Raw genomic sequence first — 24,990 nt, forward strand, 5'->3', positions numbered from 1 at the left:
ATACTTTAAGTTGTACTGCCTTTAATTAATATACAGCTTTATTTATTTAGGCTTTTGTAGATTTGGGAGGCCCTCACTCTTGCATGAGCCCTGATGGAGCTACTTTGGCAACAAGGACTACTTTAAAAGCAGAAATATTCTTTGGAAGATTGACAGTTCATGGGGTGTGTTTATGATAAGACCTTCACATTTAGTGATTGTTACCAGGTTAGCACCATGCAGGGACGTTCTCCAGGGGCAGTCAGTTGGAATGGCTAGGAATAGGGAAAGGGCAGTGTTCAGCTCAAACTTTGCAAGTGAAACCTTGCACCTGCTTACATACGTTCAAACAGCTCTCTGAAATTGATGTTCAGAGTTTCTTCTAACAAGATGGCCTTTATTTTACAGGTCTCTGCAGCCAGCATGATATCATCTCTATAAGACGTGGAGGAAAGAGAGCTCACCATGCTCAGGTAAAGGGATGGTGTTTCCAGGGAGCGACAAGTAGGATAATGGCATGTTGTTTGTCACTGTAGGAGAGGTGATTCAGCTTAATTATACCATTGACATCATTCTCTTATGTGTGTTTCACTCACTTATGCCTGGGGTGCAGAGGGCTTGTCATAGGTGAGCTCAGTGAACTAGCATGCATTTGGGGAGCATCTGCAAAGTACCTACAACAGGGCCTCTGTAAACAGCCAGTCGGGGAACAGGACTAGTCACGGAAACTCTCTTTCCATTTTCTGCAGAGTTAATGTGGAATTATTACTTTTGTTCATCTTTATTACCCTATCAGAAGGCTTTTATCTTTTCAACGTTTATGTAAATATGTGAATATTGAAACTCTTCTAATTAAAGTCTTATCTCCGTCCCCTTATCTGGAGTTGCTGTTCTAAATATTCTTTGCATTTTCCTTTTAAATAAATGCATGTCCCACAACTTTGATTTGCCCAAATAGGTCACCAAGATTAATTTTCCATTAACCTTTATTGCTTCTGTTTCTTTCTAATCATCTTTTTAGAGGATTAAACAGTTCCCATTGGGTCAGCCTTAATATAGGATATAAATCATCTTTTTCTTTGATGGCATTTATGGAACTGCTGTAGAAGGTGGTGATCGGTGGTCCAGTGTAGAAAGACTTACTCAGAGAGTTTTATTGACTGGCAATCTTGTTGTTGGCCTCACTTCTTTCATGACTCAATTTATATTACTTTCCTCTGGTGGCTATAACAAAGTACCACAAGCTGGGTGGCTTAACCAACAGACCCTTGTCATCTTACAGTTCTGGAGGCCAGAAGTGTGAAATCAAGATGATAGTGAGGTTGGTTTCTTCTACGAGCTGTGAGGGAGAATCTCTTCCATGCCTCTCTCCTAGCTTCTGGTAGCATTCAGTGTTTCTGGTGTACAGATGGCCATCCTGCTCCCTGTGCATTCACATGGTCTTCCTTCTATGTGTGTCTATCACTGTATTCAAAATTCCCCCACTTTTTTAAAAGATTTTTTTATTTATTCATGAAAAGCACACACACACACACACACACACACACACACACACACAGAGGCAGAGACACAGGCAGAGGGAGAAGCAGGCTTCTTGCAGGGAGCCTGACGTGGGACTCAATCCTGGGTCTCCAGGATCGCACCCTGGGCTGAAGGCGGCGCTAACCCTCTGAGCCACCGGGGCTGCCCCCAAATTTCCCCTTTTTATAAGGATACCTTTCATTTGGATTTAGGACCACTTTAATGACTTCATCATAACTTGACCATCTGAAAAGACCCTAACCCCTAAATAAGGTCACATTTACATGAATGAGAGATTAGGACCTCAACATCACATTTCAAAAGCCATCACACTATCTGAAGGAAGGAGACTTAACTCATCCTGGTACCCCTTAAAGAAACTAGCACAAACTGCTTAATATTGGTTGAATGAGTGAATGACAAAGACCATGATGGCCCTGGTCAAATTGAAGTTGAAAAAGAAAAAGTGCAGCGATCAGAGGTAGACAGGTATCTGATCTGACCCTTGGCTTCAGTGAATTCTTCATTTCAGGATAGTCCAAGTTAAACAACATCATGAATGTGCTAAGGTTTTTCCTTTAAACATAATAGCAAACACAGCTTTTATAAAATAGAGTCCTCTGTGTGAGCAAGCCGTGCCTTCTCATTTCAGGCTGAACTGCCAATTTACATGCCGCCTCTATCAGTACATCAAGATATCTTTCCAGCTAATTCAATACCATTTAAATCATACTTAGGCTATTCTTCCCTCCCAGCTGCATTGCCTTGCACTTATTAAATGTAACGTTCTGTTCCCTCTCACTAATCTGTGAAGACTGAGACAGATCTGCTCTTGTGTCATCTTCCCACCCCCCCCTCACTCTATGGCTCCTTAGCTCAGAATTATTAAAAGTTCTCTTTTAAGTGTTTAGATTAGACTGTTGATAAAATACGAGGATACTGGTCTCCAGGTAGCACTTAAATGACCCATTCCTTAGAGATGTCTATTTAGAAAGCCCCTATTTCCTATAAGGGTGGAGCTTTCTGACCATGTCTACCTTACTTCCAGGAAAGGATTACCTTTTTGATTACCTTTTTGTACCAAAAGGAAGCATCCTGCTGAGAGTAGTCTAAGGTCAGGAGGGATTCCCTCCTTCTTTAGGAGCCTGTGAATTCATGTCAGCCCATGAGTTAGTACTACATGTTGTCAGGCCAAGGTCTACAAGTAACTGAGTGCCTCAGGCCCTGGCCTTCCTGAAAGCTGCCCAGCAGGTGGGCTGGAATAATTCATTTACAATCTTCTCAATCCCATGGAAGCTTTCATGTTCTTGAGGGTGGGGCTGCAGCCTGTCCCATGGCCAAGTGATAGCATTGGCCTCGACAGCCTGGATTTATAAGATGATGACAGGCAGTGGAAAATGAAAATGAAAATAAAATTCATTTTACCATTTTTCACACCGACATTAGTCCGAAGAAAATTGGTAAATCAAATGACAGATATTTATGGAGTGTGTGCTGCACGCAGGCACGGTTCCACTGGATGCTATATACCGACGTATAACTTCATCCTGGTGTCTCCACTGCTTATTTTTCTTTTCCATTTTGTTCAAGAGCCTACTACCCTTGATTAGAGGCCTTCTATAACTTACGTGTGACTCTTCTTGTTTGGTTTGTGAGAGTGTCTGTAGGGCTTCATTAAAATTAAAACAACCAGGGCATCTGGGTGGCTCAGTCGATTGGGTGTCTGGCGCTTGATCTCAGCTCGGACCTTGATCCTCAGGGTCATGAGTTCAGGTCCTGCCAGGTGAGGCGCCTACTTAAAAAAAACATTAAAACAACCAAATTATATTGTCACACGATGCTCAAGTCAGAGTGATGATGGAATAGCCCTTTGACAATTACATGTAGAGTTCAGTGAGCAATTGCATTTTGGTCATTAAACTGTCTTTAAATATCTTGCTGTGTACCTTAAAGTATGTACTACTACCATTATAACATTCTAATCCTATTTTAATAGTTAGGTTATTTTATGTGTACCAAAAACTTCTCTACTGTTAAAGAGAAAATATATGGGAAATAAAACCTCAGGTGCCTTGAAAACTAAAACCTAATTTATTGTTGCTTAGTCTATTTGCCACTTCCATTTTGCATTCCCTAATTTCACTAATCTGAGATCCCTGAAAATTCAGATGTAAGACTTATATGGAATTGATAATAATATATTCACTGTTACACTCTGATTTTTATTTTTATTTTTTTATTTTTTTTCTTCTAGAGACATTTTATTTATTCATGATAGACACACACAGAGAGAGAGAGAGAGAGAGAGAGAGAGAGAGAGGCAGAGACACAGGCAGAGGGAGAGGGAGAAGCAGGCTCCATGCAGGGAGCCCGATGTGGGACTCGATCCTGGGACTCCAGGATCATGCCCTGGGCTGAAGGCAGGCGCTAAACCACTGAGCCACCCAGGGATCCCCTAACTCTGATTTTTAAAAAGGGGACATGATTTTCTGTGTCCTTTTAGTTTGTCATTAACATGGTAGTTTTTTATACCTCCGAAATTAGAGTGTCTTTATGGTACATAGAAACTATTCTAATTAAAGAAATTGTACTTTAAATGAAGAATCTATCAGAGTTTCTCATAAAATGTTTGCACCTGAGTTAAAATAGGAACCTTAGTGTTTGTTCTGTCAAGGTTCTTCCCTGCCTCTATCTCCTGATGATTCCTTCTTTTAAATCCATGAGTTTATGTTCAGTGTTTTTAAGCTGATAATGTAAAAGCAATGAGGAACAGCATTGGGCTTCTGGCAGAAAACTCAGAAACTTGGCATTCTCCTTGCTTTGCTTACCCTACATTTAGTTATTACTAAGCTCTTCAGGTTTCTATAATTCCTTCATATTCTTACTTTCCTTTTCCTTTTCATCTATGACCATCCCTTTCTAGTCTTTTTCTTTTGTTTGTCCCTACAACTATTCACTTCATTCATTCATTCATTCATTCATTCATTCATGCATTGTCCTTCCCACATGTGCCAAAAGTTGCTCTGGGGGTAATATCAAGGGTTTTATACTTTAGTCGGGAGAGGATCCTGAAAATAATTGCTCTGTTGGAGGTACACAGCAAGTATACCTTACACATGGCAAAAGGAGCTACTGATTTGGCTTGGGGCAGTCAGGAAATGTTTTATAGAGAAGTTAGTATTTGAGTAGAGATTGGAAGGTGTAGAACACTGCCAAATGGACTAGTGTGGTGGAGAGAGAACATTCCAAAGGAGACACAGGACGGGTGGCTTAGCACAGAACTATGCAGGGCAGGGTGTATGCTCCTTGACGTTTGAGTGATGGTGAGACACAAAGTGGGAAAGAGGATGTGGGGCTAGGTGGGGAGGCAGGAATCACATCTTGAAGGTCTTCTTATGTGTTGCTGAGCCTTTCTTCCTGTCTCATGTCTACAAGTTGCAGTTGCCTGCAGTTCATCATTCATGTGGTGATGAGGCTATGTTAAGAAGAGCTCATCTCCTGCCAAGCTCTTCCCTGGTCTCATTGTTTCCCAGGGGAAGTCAGACCTTCTTAACCAGTCACTTGAGGGTCTTAGCCATTTTTCTCTTGTATTTACTCCAAAAAATCCTTGACCTCAGCTAGATTTGCTGCATTACTCTTCATACACGGTTTATCCCTTTCTCTTTCTAGCTTCCTTTTTCAAAATCCTTCCACCCTCCAAGATCTCACTCAAATTCATATCTTTTATGAAGCTTTTCTCCACTCATGTAATTTTACCCCCTCTGAAGTCTAGGAGAACTTCTGAGGGACACTTCACATCACAATCTCACATGCTTCTTTAAATCCCATGTTATTTTTATTACATTCAGGGGACCACTGTGTGTTACTGGGATGGGCCACCCACCTATTAAGTATCCTGTCTGTGCGAAAAGAGCAACTTCTTGCATATAGTAGGCACTGCATTGATGTTTGTTAAAAGGAATGGAAAGGAACAGCGTTCCTTTAATTTGTAAGGCTCTTACAGAGCTGGAACTGAGGGATTGATTAATTGTCATATGGAAGAGGTAGTGGTTAATGTAATGTCCAGATGAAACTCTTGCAGGGCAGAAAAACTGTCAGTGGAAGGTAGAAGGATTGCATTCAACAAAAGGCAGGAATGTGTACAGAAAAGAGATCCATTCTGAAAACTAGTTACATGACCCTAGAGCTTAGACACGGGAAGAAGACGCTTAGAAAGCCATTAAACCATATGTGAGTGGTCTTGACAGGGAATGACAAATGACCTAACAGGTAAAAGCACCTATATTGCATTAAGATGCTCTGCATCTTTATATGAGATGGCCTCTGGAAGGCCTGATTCAATTTCAGACTCCTCAGTTGTAGATCTGGAGACAATCACACATTCAGAAATATATTTATGAAAGTCTGTTGCTACTGAGCTCAAAAGACCATAATCCTATTACTTGTGATTTTGAAAAGGGTAAACATGAATAACTGAAAGGAGATATTGATTAAAGAAGTAATATGAACAGGAATAATGGAATTAAAGTAATTGAGGCAATATTGGGCCTAATGGACCTTGTTCTCTTAATGCCTTTCTTCTGCTCTTTGTATTGAGTTGGCCCTAAAGTCGATTGGACCATGTGCACAGAAAGAGAAGGACATAATGGAAGAATTAGTATTGCTGTCTATAAAAAAATCAATCTGTTGTTCTTACAGAAGAACATCAATCAGTCTGTGAAATCAATTAACGGGATTTTTTTGCATTCAGCTTATAAGATAATGAGACAAATGATGAGAAAAGACTGTATGCCCTGCACATAGTAGATACTCAGTAAATGTTTCTTGAATTAAAAACCAAATGATACCGTGGATTTAGTTTAAGAACACCTTCAGTGTAAGCCCTTTGGTCAGTACTAATTCAGTCCATTCCTTTTGCTTGACTCTGTCTGCAGGACTATAAATGTGGATTCCTCAGTCTCATTGATCTCTGAAGTGAGTCTCTCACATTTCTGCCAAGCCATCCAGGCCAGCCTCACGTGACCTGGGATCTCTGCATGACTTAGGATCCAAGCTGCCTTCTGTGGCTAGACTCTCTGCCCCATAGTGTACTGGAAGATTATTTTTTTTATGAAACATTGTTTTCATGTAGTTAATCCCTGTTCAGTTTCTCCTCTTTGTCTACAAAGTTATAGGCTCATTGTACTTCCTCCTTTTTCTTAAAAAAAAGATTATTTATTTATTTATTTATTTATTTTAGAGAGGGAAGGTAGGCACAAGTGGGAGGAGGGGCAGCAGGAGAAGGAGAGCGAGAGAGAATCTCAGAGCAGACTTCATGCTGAGTATGGAGCGTAACATGGGGTTTGTTCTCAGGAACCCTGAGATCATGACCTGAGCCAAAACCAAGAGTCGGTTGCTTAGCCTTGACTGAGCCACCCAGGCACTGCTGGGCTCATTGTACTTCTGAGTTCACTCCCCACCCTATGGCTTTGAGAAGCTTCTGCATTCAGATATCTGCACCTCTCAGCTACACTTCTCTTCCCACAGCCTCCTACCCAGATCCGATGGAGAGGACAGATTTGTCTTCGTTTTTGAACATGTGCAGTATTCTCGTTGGAGTCCTTCCTCTCATAGCTATATGCATCCAATTAAGAGGCAGTTCTGCTTCAGGCAATAGTTTTATTCCTTAAGATTGTGCATTATCAAAACCTGTGTTATGAAGACAATTATTTCAGTGGGATAAATGGTGTTAGGAACTAGAGAGCTGCAAGTGCACAAAGTTGTTTTACCTGAAGTTATTTCAGTAGTAATAATAATAATAATTAATAATAATAATAATAATTGTGGTTTCAATTTGTAGAAGACTATAACTTCAAAACCAGAACATCACTGAAAAAAATACAATGTTTTACTGTATCTCTTTTCATAAAGTTGCAGTGTACTAAACTGGTATTTAAAAAAATTATTTCAAATCTTTATGGCCAACTATGGTGACAAATATGAATAAAGACTTAAAGCAGCTGTATCACAAGGAGAAGAACTTTTTTTTCTTATACCAGCAGCCTTTGTCTGCATAAAATATCTCATTCTTCAATCAATTGATCACTTTATATCTAATACAACATTATGCAGACTCCACAAAAGTAATGTTTATAATGTTTATTTTTCAAAGCTGTGTGTTAGCCCTTTTTCCTCCATTGGGCTTGCCTCTCACTATTCTACTCTTTTGCCTGGCAGTTGTTTTCCTCTGCATATTCTCATTTTAGTTAATTATCAATTCAAGGACTTCTTTAATAGTTAACCTTTTTATGAATTTTTACAGGCTGTTCTGAAATAGGGACATAATTTTATTTCCTACAGTGCCCAACACACTGCTAGGACAATAAGATATATTTGTTTATAAGAGCATGCAATCATCAAATTCAGTTCCACCTAAACCCTGATTGCTATTTTCCCTACTCCTCTTCTTCCTGAATATTGAACCTTACTGTCTTAATGGTGAAGAAAAATTGAGTAATGCCCATTTCAATGTGAAAAGAGGAAGAGGGATTGATAATTTTCAGATTAAAGATGAGTACATGTTTTATTTAGTTCCTGGGCCTTCCTGAAATTCCATTAAGGTGACTTTTAAGGGAATTTTTTTTTAAAGCACACATTTATAAGAACAAAGAAACAGGCAACAGCCACAGCATTTGGAAATGTGGGATACAGATGGATGAGTGGTAGCTTATGGAATAGGCCTGAGAAAGCAGAATTTTAATCTAGCAGAAGAGAGGAAGAAGTAGCCCAGCTTCCACCAGTGAAACCTGCAAAAGCTCAGGAATTTTCAGCAAAAATAACCCGTTGGAAATGAGTGAAGACAGGGTTAAGATTAGGAATATTTGGTTAAAAGTTCAGATCTGCTCCCCAATTGTATGGAAGCAGGTAACTGACCCTCTTCTCCCCCAACAGAGGAATCGAGATTATTTTTTTTCTTGTAGAAGTGATAAAACAGGCTTCTAGATTTGCAGATATCAGGAAAAGTTTAAAGTGGTATTATAAGGTCTTGAAATCAGGGAGATCGTATTGATTTACCAAATTCTGAGAACCACAGCCACCTTCTCTATATCTCTTAGCCTGAGGGCAGCCAGGATGATACCCTACGTGAAAGGAGGCTCCAGGAGACTTCTCTGCAGTTGTGACCTAAAAATAAAATTCAAGGATGCTAACATCAAGGGTTCCCCCAAAGAAGAGGCCTAACTAGAACAAACCTAAAATAAACCCCAAACCAACCTTACTGTTGACTTTCTAGTTCCCTGCTTCTAAATATCAGCATACGGCCAAGGATCATCAGACATTTATGAAAAGTATTGTGAGAGATAGAAACTAAAACAGGCAAACATTTAAAAAAGCCTCTTGGTGGAAACTGAACCTTTGCAGGAAGAAGAAATCTTAAAAAAGAAATCATCTGTATTTTCAGAGAAGTAAAGTATGTATTAAAACCATGAAACAGAATAGAATTTATAAGAGTTAGGAGACACATGTAAGCAAATGTCCTAGAATGTGGAGTAAAAGGAAAAAGAATAGAAAATACTATAAAAAGAGAAAATGTGTAGGATTGGTCCATGGGATCCAATGTCCAAAAATAGTAACACCAGATTGAGAGAATATAGAAAATGGAGGACAGAAAATTATCAAAGGAATAATTTAACAAAAGTTCCCACAGCCAAAGATAGCAATTTCCAATTAAAATATACAACCAATACATTTTTATGGAATTGTACAAAATTATGATGTGCTCCAGTGAATGACAGGATAAGCCAATAAGAAGACCCAGGATCCCAGAGACAGGACCCACACAAGAACCAGGAGGGCAACAGGACTAGATCCTCTGATCTAAGCTGGGGTAGGGAGAGGGCTTCAGGAGAGACTTGCTCATGATAGAGAAACTGATAAAACACCTGCTGTGTTTGTGTGGAGATGAGAGTTGAAAGTTTGGGGGAAGCTTTGGGGGTAACCTCATGTTATGTAGGAAACTAACCCAATTTAAATGTAACAGTGATTAAACTCTAAGGAAAGACAAAAAAGTAAGAAAAGGAAATGTAATCATAATTACATGATTCAGCTACTACTGGCTATAATGATCTAAAAATTGACATTTAGAGTAACCAAAATTGTTGTGGAATTCTGAAGGGATGGGGACATGGGACATGTAAATGTGTAAGAAAGAATGCTAACACTCATCTTTCTCACTGGGAAGCCAATAGGCAGTACCTAAAATGGAAAAACCAAGAAATAGTACTATAAGCATGTTATTTAAATCACTTATCAATTTTGTCTCATTATGGCACACACAGAAACTAATACTTAATAATGTAGCTAGCTCAGAACATCCATTCGGAGAATATTGAATAGATATGAAACTTCCAAATAGAATCTTTTCAGATTTTCTAATGAGAAACCTGAGCTTGCTTTTATGAACATTACTTTTTAAATATGTCTTATATGCCTAAAGTAGCTAAACATACTTCTTTTTTTTAAACATACTTCTTTATCAAGATTCTAGTGATTCCCTGAATTTTTGTTCATTACTGTTAGATACTACACAAGTATGACTTATAAAAAAAATTTCAAGCCATTTTACCACTATCCCAAATTTTACAAGTTAAAAATTTAAAAAATCAATAGCTTTAATTCTTTTCTTTAGTATATAAATGCAATACTCTGATAGTCTCCATTGAATTTTTTTTTCCTGCAAAGTAATTAAAAATGATGAGGTCCTGATTGTTAAGATGGATGTTCGATGTATGAACAGGCATCCCATAGGTAGCCTGGTTGCCAATTAAAAAGCACATTAGCCCCAAATGGAGGGAGGTATTAGAAACCCTTAAGGGGTTTAGAAAGGGGGTATTAGAAACCCTTAAGGGGTTCCTTAAAGAGAGAATTTGGGGAGATGTCATCTGTAGCTTTGCCCACCAGGTCCCTCTTCCCAAGCTCTTTCAGCAGCTTTACACGCCACTTCTCCAGGAAGTGCAAGGGTATCTTTTGCATCAACCTGTTGAAGTGGGGGTCCATGGACATGTTTAATGCCTCCCAGCCGAGCAGGGAGTACTACGCCTTTGGACTCTGGCAAAGCTGCTGACCAGTGTCACCTGACCAGAGGTGCCAGTGGCCCCAGGCCCCACTTGGCTCCCTGGGGTTAAGGGGTATCATTACCTTGTGGCAAACTTGGAACTATTTCATAGCCCAGCAGTGTGTCAAGACCTGCTACCAGGTGGAAAGCACTGATTTCCAGATGTGGAAGCAGAGTCCAAAATCATTACTTAGAGAGCTGAAAGCAGTTAACCTCTGGACCTAGTAGAACTTAACAGTTGAAGCCGTGTTATTCATACATCGGTATACATACAAACTAATTAAAAGAAAAACATCTCTCATGTGTTCCTATTAGATCGTCCAGACCTTTTGTCTTATCAAAGGCACTGGGGAGAAGTGCTTTAAACTCTGTTTTCATGAGATGAGACAATGAAATGTATGCCGTTGTGAAATACGGTCTACTTCAGAGGAGACAAAGTCTGTGGGTTATCTATACGCTGTATTTTATCATTTTGTCTCAAAGTTAAGATAAGGGAAAAGACAGTACATCTGAAGATAGCAAACTTCATTTTTTAATAAAGAGGGAAGGAAAAGTTGAAATTAATGGGGAATATAGCTTGTGTTTTGAATCTTCAGTTGATTGTTTTCCTGTTGTCCCTTTAACATGATCCTGGGGAAGTTAGCAATAATGTTTTAGGAGAAGAGTTAGGAAATGGATAGTCACTCTTTCACTAAATTAGCTGAAAAAGAAGAAAGGCACTTGAGAATACATAGTGGAGAACTCTCTCCTAATGCAGAGAGGACGGAGAGCGTGGTCCATTTGGTGCTTTCCATATTCACAGCTGAAATTGGAAACAATGGCGCTTTAATTCGCTGCTCAGTTAATGGGCCTGCTGATTTATTCTCATTTTTCAGACATCTAATATGTCCTTAAAACCCTCTCAAGGGTTTTATACTTTTAGCCTGAGGTCTCTGTGCTTCATTCTTCCTTTTGTTCTTCAGACCTCTCATTGCCTCACCCTGTTTCATCTTCTGAGATGTGCAGAATAATGCATGGTGTGCACTGAATAATTTGGATGAGGCTTGTGACATGTCTTGATGATGTTAAGCCACTCAAAATCCCAGGAAATAGTCCCAGCTTGCATTAGCAGTAGATTAATTCAGGTGAACTTTAGAGTCTTAATTTTTAAAAATTTACATTTTTACCAGTGATGATTGAAAAACATTGGCATTCTTTCTGCCCACATTACTGATTACAATTGCAAATACTTGAAAAAAGTGCTAGAATGACTTCTCACTGTTCCATAAGGAGCAGAGTATTATTTTACCCATTTAATGGTTATTAAATATTTAAAAAACAATTTTCCAAAAATATATCCATACCTGTATGTTACATGTGCATAAATCACAATGGGAAACATATTCTGATATGCTTGCCTAATAATACTTGTTTAGGTAAATTTACCTGTTTAAGGGAATTTGCCAAGAGGAAAGGTTAAATCTGGGGGAGGCTTCTCATTTAAGACCTCATTATGAGAATGGTAAAAAAAAATAGGGGTGCTTTTGGATGAAGTCAAGATAATGGTTACTCAGGGAGTTATAAACGTTTTGCCCCAGGATTCCTGGGTGTGAGCTGGATGTGAGTCCAGGCCTTATGATCTGAATCAAACGGTGGAAAACCACAGTGAGTTAGTTTTTTGGGATGTGGAATCAAGGAAACCCATTAGCTCTTGAATTTGCCCAGTGAGAAATGAGCAGAGGTGTCTGTTCTGAGTGGAGATTCAAAGGAGAGCAGGAACATACTATGGGGAGGCACAGTGGAACAGAACTGTTGGTCCCACTGTCTGGACAGCAGAGGCCACAGCAGACAGGTTTAAGGCAAAGGAACAGGGCCCAGCTGGGAAGATGGAGAGTCAGAGAAAGAAGAGAGTCAGCCAGTGGACTTTTAAATCTGGGGCTGAAATTTAATTTCAGAAGAAACATTTGGAATATTTGGCAACAAGTAACATGATCAAATGACATTTGGGAGAGATGGTTCTTGCTGGGTTATAAAATAACTCAGAAGAGGAAAAGGCTGGTGCATGATGAAGGGCTGCATCTGAGGAAGGAAAAAGGAGAAGGAGTTGGACATGGTGACAAGATTCACAGAAAAGACAGAAGAGAAAGAGAAGTTACAGATAACTTTCATTCAAGACTAGGCTGCTGCCTTGGAGAACCCCTCCAGTCCCTAAAGGTCCAAAAAAAAAAAAAAAAAAAAAAAGGCAGGGTATCCAGAAGAAATGTCCAAATACTTTCTGGAATGTGTCAGTTCTCTTCTGAGCTTGCAAGTCATGGAACAGTGGAAATGGAACAGATTGCAAAAGACAGGAATTTGTTAAAAGTTGATCAGTTCTCATTTGGAGGTGCTCTGGCCCTACTCCTAATTCCATCAGTTCCCGGGAGACCCTACAGGCAGCAGTAAATAAAGGAGTGTGCTGAGAGTTAGTGGTCAGGGAAGGGAACACAAGCCTGCAGATCCTCTGTGCATACACAGTAACTGGATCTGGGTGTGTGGCTAATTCCGTGTCACAGAGAGAAGGGAAGAGCAGAGGCTTGGAAGCAAACATTGTGAATGCTTTGTGAGAAGGCCAAGGGAGAAAAGAAGCCAGAGAAGGAGCGGTCAGAGTGGCGGTAAACCCATGAAATTGTTTGATCTAAACTTGAAATAGAACTAGTTTCATTAGAGCCGACAGTATGAATTGGGCTTTTAGGTCATGAATTAGGGGACGGTGCCGTTCCCCAAGACTGAGCATCCACAGAGAATTCACAATAAAAATACAGCAAGGCAATCCCAAAACCGGCATGGCCAAGCAGATGTTCAGCTGCCAGAGAGATTTTCATGAGCCCTTACCCTTTTACAAATCCAGTTCACCCTATTCTTCCTAGACTGAACCATGAAAATTCTTTAAGTGGGAATCAGGAATTTTTTCAAGAAAACTCTGTGCTCTACAGGGGTGGAGCTATTGAAACAGTTGGGCGAAGATGGTCAAAAGGTACAAATTTCCAGTTATAAGACAATTAAGTCCTGGAAATGTCATGTACAGTGTGGTGACTATAGTTAACAAAACTGAATTATATCCTTGAAAATTGCCAAGAAAGGAGATCTTAAAAGTTCTCTTTGCGAGAAAAGAAATTTGTAATTATGTGTAATGATGTTAAATGGACTTATTATGGTGATCATTTCACAATATATACATATATTGAATGATTATGTTGTTCACCTAAAACCACTGTGTCAATTATGTATCAAATTTAAAAGAGAGAACATTCACTTTTCCGTTGTAATTAAGATCAAGCAGCACTCACCTATCCACCGGGATGGATTGTAATACTATACACGTTGTTAGTTCTATTTTTTTTATTTTTTATTTTTTAATTTTTATTTTTTTCACATTGTTAGTTCTAAACTGGAAATGCTTTTGAACCTTGTGTCAGGCTTTTCCAGAGAAACAGAATTAATAGATACACTTATATACACGTGTGTGTGTATGTATATTATGTATGAAAAGATTTATTTTAAAGAATTAACTCATGTAATTGTGGGAGCTGGCAAGTCTGAAACTCATAGGGAACAGCAGGAATTGATGTAGCCTTGAGTCTGGAATCTATAGGGTCAGTTGACAGGCTGGAAACTTAGAATTTCTAAGTTTATAGTCTTCAGATAGAATTCCTGCTGGAAACTTAGTTTTTGCTCCTAAGGCCTTCAACTGATTAGAAGAGGCCCGCTCCGATTATGCAGGGTTACCTCCTTTACCTAAAGTCAACCGATAAATAATATTCATCACATCGACAAAATACCTTTATAGCAACATCTGTACTAATGTTGGACCACATAACTGAGCACCGTAGCCCTCCAAGTTGATGCATAAAATTTTACCATCAGAAGTTTCTTATTTTTACTACACCAAGAGAGCAGAATCAGCCATACTTTGCCTCATTTCCTCAACCTAAAATCTTTACACTGGAAAAAGATTCCCTTGAAATCTTGTGATTCTCTGGTGGCAGTTTTAGGAGTACCTCTGTTATGTTGAATTATTTTAAAAATTTTGTGTGAATAGCTGGGCAATGCCAGAGCACCTTTATTCTGGTCCTACACAATGCCACATTATCCTACCTGCAGTGCTTGGTGAGTGAGGTGGGCATGTGTGTTATAGGTTATTGACTTCTCAAGCCCTGCGGCGAAACTGCTCTGCTGGCTGTGTGACAATCACGTGGGATTTGGGGAGTTAATATTTTCTGGAAAGAATTTTAATGTTAGAATTTACTGTCTTTTGCACATATAAATTTAAAGCCTTAATGTTATGCTCTTCTGGTTATTTGCATTTAATATGCATGCAAATTCACAATGTATACTATATGCCGAGAACATAATTTATAAATCGGTACTTTCCCTGGTTGTTAGCAATTTTGGCCGCTTTAAAAATTAATACTTTGAAGAAATATATGTTTTCAAATTTATATGTAGTATCTTTAGTTTCCAAGAGAAAAATACGTAGTGCATTCTCAACTGGAAAGATGGATCTCTGCTCTAAGGTTCTCTGTGTTTAAAGAAATCCTGCATAATGCTAAAGGTTAGAGTATTTTTATTTATTATCTTTCCTGTGAATAGGCTTGGATTAGGTGTTGCAGATGTTTGTTTCCATTAGGAGCGTTGGTAAAACATGTGTTTCTGAAGCATGATTGCAACCTGCAGTGTTCTGGGACAAATGGGGGGGGGGGTCATTTCAGCGGATAAACACCCCTCATATAACAGAGCAGCATATTGTATTTTTAAGTGGAAGATCGGGTCTGCACTTCATAACCAAGAGTGGAGGAATCACAGAGAGAGACTCTCTAGCCTCCCTGGCCGCCAGTTAGGCCTGTTGTCTTGGCAACCTAAACACAGCCATCAGCCCTCTCCTCAGGCAGGGAGCTCCAGTCATCCTTGACTCTACCATGACCTTTTCTTCTCCCCTTCCAATCTGTCGCGGGTTCTTCCAAGCAGCTCCCAGGCAGCTGTGGGTTTTCTCTTCATTGCCCGTCTCCAGGCAGCTACCGGGTTCTGTTCCTTCCCCTTTGGGAGGGTTGAAACCTCATCCCCGGCCCGGTGGCTTCTCAGCTGCTTCCCTCCCTCTTCTGTCTGGCTCACACAAGGCTTCACAAACCTTCCTTTCCACCGTGAAAGAGCATCCATCAGTTTAGCCCACTTGGTGGTTCAGCAGCCCTAGAGAGGAGCTGTGTACCGTCTGAGCCACACATCTTCCTGGACTGTTAGCCACTCTCCCCACACACACCCCCACTCACACCTTGCCAACACTGTGGGCCCCTTGACCTGAGTTATCTCCATCCCTTTCAAAACCAGCCCTCCTTAAGTGATAATGAGCAGAAACTGTAGCTGAAAAGTTTTATTGGGACTGCCACCAGCACCACCATCACCGTAAATACCATCGGTAACCCCTGTGCCAGCATAGTACCAGTAGCTGCACAGAATGGACTAGATTCATCCAGCCTGTAGGCATGGACTCAAAATGCAAGTCAGGGCTCCTGTGTGTTATTGGGTGGCCTGGCAAAGGACACAAGATGGGATGAGACTCCATCTTGGCTCTGGTCACCAAAGTGTGTGTTCTTGGACACAGCTACATCTGCGAGGCGAAGGGGTGACTTCTACTCCCAGGTCCTCCCCAACAAATGCGGCTTCAGCTAGCCAAATTATACAGAGACAAGTGCATAAAAGGTACTATTTTCTAACCCATTTGGGGGCTGCAAGGTCATCATTTACATCATTTGCAGTTGGGTACCCTATACGCTCATAGAGGCCTTGACTTATGGTATATATGGGAAAATCAAGAAGAAACAAAGTGAAGTTTTCTGTTAAGAGGGGAAAACATTAAAAGGAAAACCAACTCTACTCCCTCTCCTTTACAAACCATGAATGGTGGGGAGCTTGCTTTTGCTTTTGAATTTTATGACTGTATTTCATAAATCCGATGTAAGTGCCAAGTGAAGATAATTTTGTGATAATAAGAACATGTAGACAAAATATTCCACAGCGGCTTCTCTTTCCTTTCCTCCTCACCTGTCTCCTTGCCCCCTCCTCCTCTTTTCCTTCCTCCTCTTCCTTTTTTGATAATGAGCATAGCAGCTAATAAGTGTGTAAGATATCCTGCGTGACTCAGAGATGCATTTTTACCAGGCTGGATTGTCTCTTGGGTAACTCCAACTACAAGATCCCATGTGCCCTGGGCAGAGTGGCTTCTAACTGTCATAGAATGTTTAAGGACATGGAAGCTACGTGCTTGATTTACATAGAGCTCAGGAGCCCTGAGTCTAAGAACTGAACACTTTTGGAGTTCAGACATGTACTGAGCCCTTCCATGGCTTACGATTCCCCAGAAGAGGCTGGGTCGAGGGAAGTGATGGGATCCCTGAGAGAAAGCCATGAGTGAAGAAATCTGCCAGAGTGGGGCAGCCCAGGTGGTGCAGTGGTTTAGCGCAGCCTGCAGCCCAGGGCGTGATCCTGGAGACCCGGGATCGAGTCCCACGTCAGGCTCTCTGCATGATGCCTGCTTCTCCTCTGCCTGTGTCTCTGCCTCTCTCTCTCTGAATAAATTTTAAAAAAAATCTTAAAAAAAAAAAAAAAAAAAAAAAAAGAAATTTGCCAGAGTGGAGCAGACTGAGCCACAGGTCTGGATGTTTGAGGGACCAGTGGTTCCAGGCACCTTCTCTGACCTAACTAGCTTCCCCTTAACTCCCCTTACCAAGAATAGATCCCTCCTCACAGAGACACAAACGAGTATATTATGGCATAAATGAAGACTGTGACATAAAGCTGGGGTCAGCAAACCCTAGCCTTGGGACAGTTCCAGACTACGGCCTCTTTTTATAAGGACAAAGGGCTAAGAATTGTTTTCATATTTTAAATCACATAAAGAAAGCAAAGAAAAATGTGCTACAGAGACCATATTCAGGCCTTTGAAGCCTAAGATACTTATTATCTGGCCCCTAACAGATAAAGTTTGCTGCCCCCTACAAAGAACTGATTGGCAAAATGCCTCTTTTTCAGTGGCTTTTCAAAGAATAAGGCCCAAGAGTAGAAATTTTGGTCTCCCTGATGGCTTGGGCCTTGAGGCTGATGTTCTAGAGGAAGTTATTTGCCCAGAGTGTGTTGTCAGCGGTGTTGATTATGACTTGTGGATGGCAGAGTGACAGGTCAGTGGAGCAGAAGAAAAGCAGAGAAGAGGGCTGTCAAGTGGCAGGCCTTAGGTCTGTTTGTGTAGGAGACATCCACTCCCGCCACCACCAGGGCATCCCAGAGGGACTGACCAAGGAGAGGAATCATGGGTGCAGTGTAGAGAATTGGGACTCTGTCTGTTGCCTTAAGTCAACCTATTTGCAGCACCATGAGCGAGGAGCCTCCGGGGGTCTTTTGGTTTATACTTATATTCTATAGTCCACAAGGTATGTCTCATTTTGTAATTGTGAGAAGAACCAGACAAGAAGGATGTTGCTTTTGACCTCAATTTATAGAGAAAAAAAGCACTGATGCTTGGGCAGAGATGTGTCCTGTTCAAGGTCATATAACTATTCTATGATGGAGATTGAAATGAAACCCAGATATTCTGATTCTAAGACCCGGGCACCATTCTCAAGAGTCAGTGAATTATCACTGTGACCTGTTCTCTCTGCACCCCACCCCCAACACAAAAACCTTCTCACTTAATACAAAGTCTATTTCTAAGTTCATTATATTAACATGTGAAACAACAGAAATGATGGCACAGCCTTAGAAGTGGCTGATTTTGTGGACCTCAGCTCTGCTGTTATCTCAATGGGGAGGTAGACGTAGAAGAAACTCTTAGCGGGGTGTATGAGGAAATTTGCACTGTTCTGGAAACTCTGGGTCGAGACAGATTACTTGGACATTCTAGTTTGACCTTCATAAAGGAACAATTGTGAGAAATAATTAATGACACTGTGACAACCAAATTTGGAGTTGTTTTCACTGTTTTGTGATACATGTCAGAGCAAGACATTATGTAATAGATAAATTGAGTGACTTGTTCTGTGTGTGGATATTTTAGATATTTTAGACCATCGTTCCTACATGACAGGACAGGAGAGAGGATTTTATGCATTTGGCCACCACCTACATACTTTGATATTTTGTCATAACGAAGCGTGCATGGGAGCCAGCTGTGATCTGCACAGGCTGTGTAGCTCTCCATCTAGATCTAAACCTGAGCGATGGATTTAGTCCTGGGGCCAGTGTCGCACATACAGGCAGCCACCAGCCCCAGGGACATCCATCACAGAATAGCAATCTAGCTGTCTCCAGGAGTCTAACCACATCCATATTCACATAAGGAGAGCATTGTGTGCACTCATGGAGAATGATACCAGGGGCCCCGGGATAATGCTGCCTTTACACTGCTCATAAAATATGTTAAAAAATAAAGCCTTAGAAGTCAAGCCCCTGAAGAGTGAGGACAGGAAAACGAGCGTAGCAGTTCACACAGTGCACTTCTCCGTGGAGCAAGAAGTCCTGTCAATCTCTCCAAGAGGGTATTTCATCTCTTACGGTATCCTTCAGAAGGCCAGGTCGGCCGTGGGTTACTGGCTCAGGAGCTGACTTGGATCTTTGTCTCCCTGGCTTCCTGTACTTTTTTTTGATTTCAGCTAAATTGTCATTTCTTAGAGAGCCTTCCTCCCGCCCAGCCTGCGACTTCCTTTCCCCACAGCTCTGCCTCTGGTGTTCCCTGTCATTGTGCTGTTTTATTTCCTTCACAGCACTTATCACTGTTTGAAGTTGTTTTATTTATTTATTGGCCTGTTTAGTGTCTCTCTGTCTCTTACCCCTGGAATAGAAGCTCCATGAGAACGGAAGCCAACCAGGACTCTCTAGTCTACCGTTGTTTTCTGTAGCACATAGAACTGTGCCTGGCCTACGGGAGGTGCTCTGTAAATTCACTGAGTGAATCAATAAATGAATGAATTAGTGGGTAAATATGTGCTTTCCTGTTGCTTAATCCCACAGAATAGTGCCCAGAAACTGAGTAGTGGTCTTTCCCTGATAGAAGAATCTGAAGGAATTAGTTTTCTATTGATGCACTAACAGGTGGCCATAAACTTAGTGACTTAAATGTACCGATTTATTATCTTGAAGTTCTGAAAGTCAGAAGTTCTAGCACAAGGGGGATTGGGCTAAAGTCAAGGTGTCAGCAGGGTTCCTTTCCTTCCTGGAGGCTCCAGGGAAAAATTTGTTTTCTTGCCATTTTCAGTTTCTAAAGGTCATGCGCATTCCTTGGTTTGGGACCCCTTTCCATCTTTAGAGCCAGAAAGGGTGGTCAAGTCTTTTTCATGCTGCCATCTCTCTGATTCTCTGTAGTTAAGAGTTAGAACTCATGTGATTAACTTGAATTTACTTGGATCATCTGGGAAAACCTCTCATCTCCATGACGTTAACGTCAATCACTCCTGTAAAGTCCCCTTTGCCATGTAAGGTAACGTATTCAGGTTCCAGGGAATAAAATGTGGACATCTTGCGGGGGGAGGAGGTATCATTATTCTGCCTACCACATGGATTTACTCACAAAAGAGTTGGAGGGATGGTCTCATTTTTCTTCTAGAATATATATATATATTGTGAAAGAAAGAATTCCCAAGTCATTTATTCATTCAACAAGTATTTGTAGAGCTTGTCACATTCTCCGTGACAGTTTTGTTTCTGGTGACAGAGTGGGCCAGGCTAGATTGCTTTTTTTGTCAGGCTGGGAGACCCTGGAGAAGTTCCCCTGAATTCAGACCCAGGCCTGATAGTTGGAAATTAGGTTGCTAACCAGAAAGAGATCAACGTGTCCAAAGGGGACTCAGAGCAGCTGTAGTAGTGGTGACAGTGATAACAGATAACACTGGTGACAGATAACATGAATTGAATACAGGCCTGTTTTGGAGTAATTTATTTGATTTATGTAATCTTTACAACAATCCTATAATAGAGGAACCCCCCCCCCCCATTTTACAGATGATGAAACTAAAGCACCAATAGGTTAACGAAATGGTCTAAAATCACATAGCCCATAAGTGATTGAGTGAGGATTCAAAATCCCAGGCCATCTGGCTCTAGACTCTGCTCCCTAATCACTGTACTCTCCTGCCTTCCATGGGGCCAATTAGAGTGGTCAAAGTTGCCCATGAGAGGACTAAAGTGGGTACAAGGGAGCAGAGCTTCAGTTTCTGTGTAGGTATGTGTGTGTTTGGTTGTTATTTGGACCTCATGATTTCTGCCTTGGAAGCATAGGGAAGACCACACCATGTGTCAGACACAGTCACTTGACAGTGGGGAGACGTGAAGATGCTGTCTGTACTCAGAAGGATGCAGAACCTAGCAGCTCACAGGCATTCCCTGTTGAGGGGTTGGTGAGGGAGTCATTATGTGCTATACGACTTGTGGAACCATCTGTTGGGCTTCTGGGTTTCATGAAGTACAAAGACTCAAATGGTAGAGAAGAACAAGTCAGAAGTCCCAAGTTTATCTGTTCATGTCATCAAATCTAGGTCTGGGTCAACTCATGGAGCCTCTATGAAGAAAAGATAAAATTCTGTTCGTCTACATCTCCAGGGTAGGAGAAAGATCAAATTATTATTGTGAAGTACTCCATAAATATTGGTTACTACTGCCCATATGCCTAGACCACAAAGTGAGGAAAAGAAATCTGCACGAGTACCCAACATGTGCCTGGCTTGTGTTGCCCTGGGGTAAACTTAGAGAGTGTGAGCAAGATATGATATCTTCTTCTTCTGGCCTCTGTGAGAGAGACTGATTGATGGCAGGGATTTACAGGTCAGCCTGTAAAAGCATGCCATCAATCAGGGCGTGAGAAGGATATCTTGTTTTTAGTGTACAGACCCATGGTCCTGATGGCTCTAATAACCCAGAGGTGGTCATCAGAAAGAGAAGCTTCCTCCATTTGTGTCCACCTGCACCCCCCGCCCACATTTTAGTAGCTATCGTGTGGCCAGAGAGTTCCAAGAATTTCTTGCATTAAAGTGGAATTCTTTAGTGGGTTTGATGCAATTGAGCACAAGTGACAACTGTGAGTTCCAGACTTCAGAGGGAGGTGCAAAAATTTTACCTTGGAGTTATTGAGCCTCTTAAAATACTTATTCAAATAGTCAGTATTACACAACTGTCAAGAGTTGCAAAGGCTTTGAAATTTGCCCTTACTTGGGAGCTTATAGGTTAGCTTGCCCCCATTTCATCTATGCTGGCAGAAGACATGAAACTCCTGGGTCAGATGCAAAGGACTTTATTCCTCATGGTGCAACTTCCTGTTGCCATTTGTTTCCTTTGTCCCCCAGCTCCTGGAGGGACAACACAGAGCAGGCCTATGTGGTGGGTCTGTGTCGCAGCTGAGGGACACAGAGTTTAGGAAATCACCAATCTTAGAGGAGTTACTGGGCAAGCAGACTTACCCAGATTTTATTATCCTGGTCAGGAAAAGAATCTGTCCTGTGCCAGAGGGAGACACTGTCTTTATCCTTCCAGGCTGTTTGCTTCACACACATCCTTAAAAAGATAGCCTGGCACAAAAGGTATTGTAAGACAAGGAGCAAAGCCCTCCCATTAGAAACTAATACAGAATCTACTGAATTCGTAATAGTGACCTATAAAAGGTATTTGTCTTTAAATGAACAGAATTGTATCAGTGAGTGGATATAATCTGAATTCTGTTTGAGAAAAGAAAAAAATCCATTTCTAATTCTCTTCGCTTTGTGAGTTCTACTCAGTATTTTAGGGTGGTGATCCAGCCAAACTTGTTGCTTAAATAATTACCTTGGAATTCAGAACTTCTAATGAATTGGTAATTAAATGATATTTTAATTAAAAGTTGTTTACATGGAGTGTGCAGAGGGCATATGGTTGATTATCTCTTCGATCAGCTTTGGTTTACAGGAGTAACAAAAGTAAGAGTTTTATTCTTTGACAATGGATGATACTGTTAGGAGTTTATGGGAAGATTTTTGCTTAGAATACGACATGCTTTTTCTTTGATTTCAATGATAAATTTTCTAGGAAAATTCTGATTGGGAGAATTCTTTTTCGATGTACAAGTTTCTTTATGTTTGATTTTATTTAATTCCCCAAATGTGTTAAATTTTATTTTTGGTCACGCTTAAAAATGATAGACCGATCATTGCCTACTTTGTATGTGGTCAGGGATAAATTGAACCCAAATGAGGTCCATGAGATAATTAAACTTTGCATATTTTTAGGTTTAAACTTGATAAAAGGACCCACATGGTGTTGTAAATATCAGGAAATTCAAGGACCCACATTCTGCTTGGCAGTTGGTGTAGTGCTATGAACATGGCTTTAAATGCAGCTGGATCTGGACTGAACTCCAGCTCTGCTAATTTCTAATTCTGTAATTTACCTAAAATATCTGAGCCTCAATTTCCTCATCTAAAAATTGTGGATAATGACTACTGCTTGGTAGGAGAGTTATGCGGCCTAAATAAAATAAGTTATTCAAAGCTGATACATTCCTTTAAAAATTTAAAGGGAATATTGAAGTCAGTTCAGGACCAGTACGAAGGTTTTTTTTTTTTTTTTTTTTTTGATTACTTTCAGCCTGGGTGAAGCTTTAAATTCTTAGTTAAATTCCTTCTCTAAAGTACTCATTTATTGTCTATTATTTTTCCAGTTATCTAGGTACATTGGGGAATTAAAATCATCCTTTAAAAATCATCCCATGGATATCAAAAGCTCGTAAATTGCTAGATGCTAATGGGAAAGTCAAGAATCTGCTCCAACTTATTATTGCAGGCGTACAGAAAGCTACCTAGGGAAAAGTAAGGGTTGGCTTAAATTCCCCAAATAAGATGCTTTGCAGATTTCAAAATATGTCACTCACTATAAAATTAATTCAATTATTTACCAGCCACACACATACTAATCACGGTTGAAAGTAAGAAAGGCCACAGGGAAGAATGAATGGTTACCTTTCTATTACTAGTGCTGGTAGTAAGAAATAACGGCAGCTCACATGTGTTTGATGCCCTCAGTTTTATGGGAAATCAGGAGCTGAATATTTAAAAAACTAATTACAATTAATTAAGATGACTAGAAGAGCAGTGACAGTTTGGGATTCTATTTTTATCAATCTAATCAATCTCTCCAATGAAAAGTAGCAGAGATATTTTAGATTTGACAAACAACTTAAGAGCTTTGCAAATGGGAATGGAATGAGAAAGAACAACCAGCGGGAGTTTTAGGTAAAATTCTATACTTTTTAAAACAAGCAGCTACTATGCTCTGAATATAGAGGTGGCCAAGACTGAGGAGATAGGGAGCAAGAGAGGGGAAAGTTGTATGTCAGTAGACGGAATGATGGAAAAAAAATGATAAGGCACTTGCTTCCTCCTAATGTGTAAATCTCTACTCACTGCTGCCATGTAGACAAAAGCACGTTATGACAAGAACAGCCTTTATACCAAAGGTATGTGTATACTCTGGCCCCCCCCTTTATCTGCAAGGGATACGTACCAAGACCCCCATGGATGTCTAAACCTCAGATGATACCAAATCCTATACATATATGCTATGTTTTTTTTTTCCTATTCATGCATACCTATGATAACATTTAATTTATGAATTAGGCACAAAAGAATTTAACAACAATACTAAAATAAAACAGTTATAACAATATATTCTGTAGTAAATGTTATGTGAATGTGGTTTCTCTCAAACTATTTTATTATACTGTCCTCACCCTTTTTTTTTTTCTTGTGATGATGTGAGATGATGGATGCCTATGTGATGAGATTGAAGTGAGGTGAATGATGTAGGTATCGTGATGTAGTGTTAGGCACTAATGACCTTCTGGTGATACATTAGAGGGAGGACCATCTACTTCTGGACCATGGTTGACCACAGGTACCTGAAACCAGAGAAAGGAAAACTGTAGATAAGGGGGAGTTGTCATATTTAGCCAGTGTGTCTTCAGATTCTATATAAAATGTTAAGGGCTCCACTTAGTAGAGATTGGGTTAAATATTGATTTCTGGCTAAGTACATACTATTACCTACCACATGCCTACACTTTTGAGACAGTAGCTATTCTAAGGGGGAAAAGGAACAGTTTGCAAGATATATCAAAGCTAGTCTCAACTGGATGTTAATGGGGGTAACTGGATGATCATATTATTTCTGTGTAATCCAATTCATATTAAAAACAGCCCCTACCATAGGTAGAAAGCTGTCCTGGGTCTGTAGTAACTAAACTCGTCATGATCATTAGCTTCTCTCCTTAGTTCATTCACAGCCAGAATCTTGGCAGTGGGGACACAAACTAGGTACCCAGCCTCAGGCCTTGGCATCCCACGTGAGATGAGGTTTTTGAATCTAACCCTCGCCCTCAA

Source organism: Vulpes vulpes, chromosome 6 (assembly GCF_048418805.1).
Source record: "Vulpes vulpes isolate BD-2025 chromosome 6, VulVul3, whole genome shotgun sequence".
NCBI classification, from domain to species: Eukaryota; Metazoa; Chordata; class Mammalia; order Carnivora; family Canidae; genus Vulpes; species Vulpes vulpes.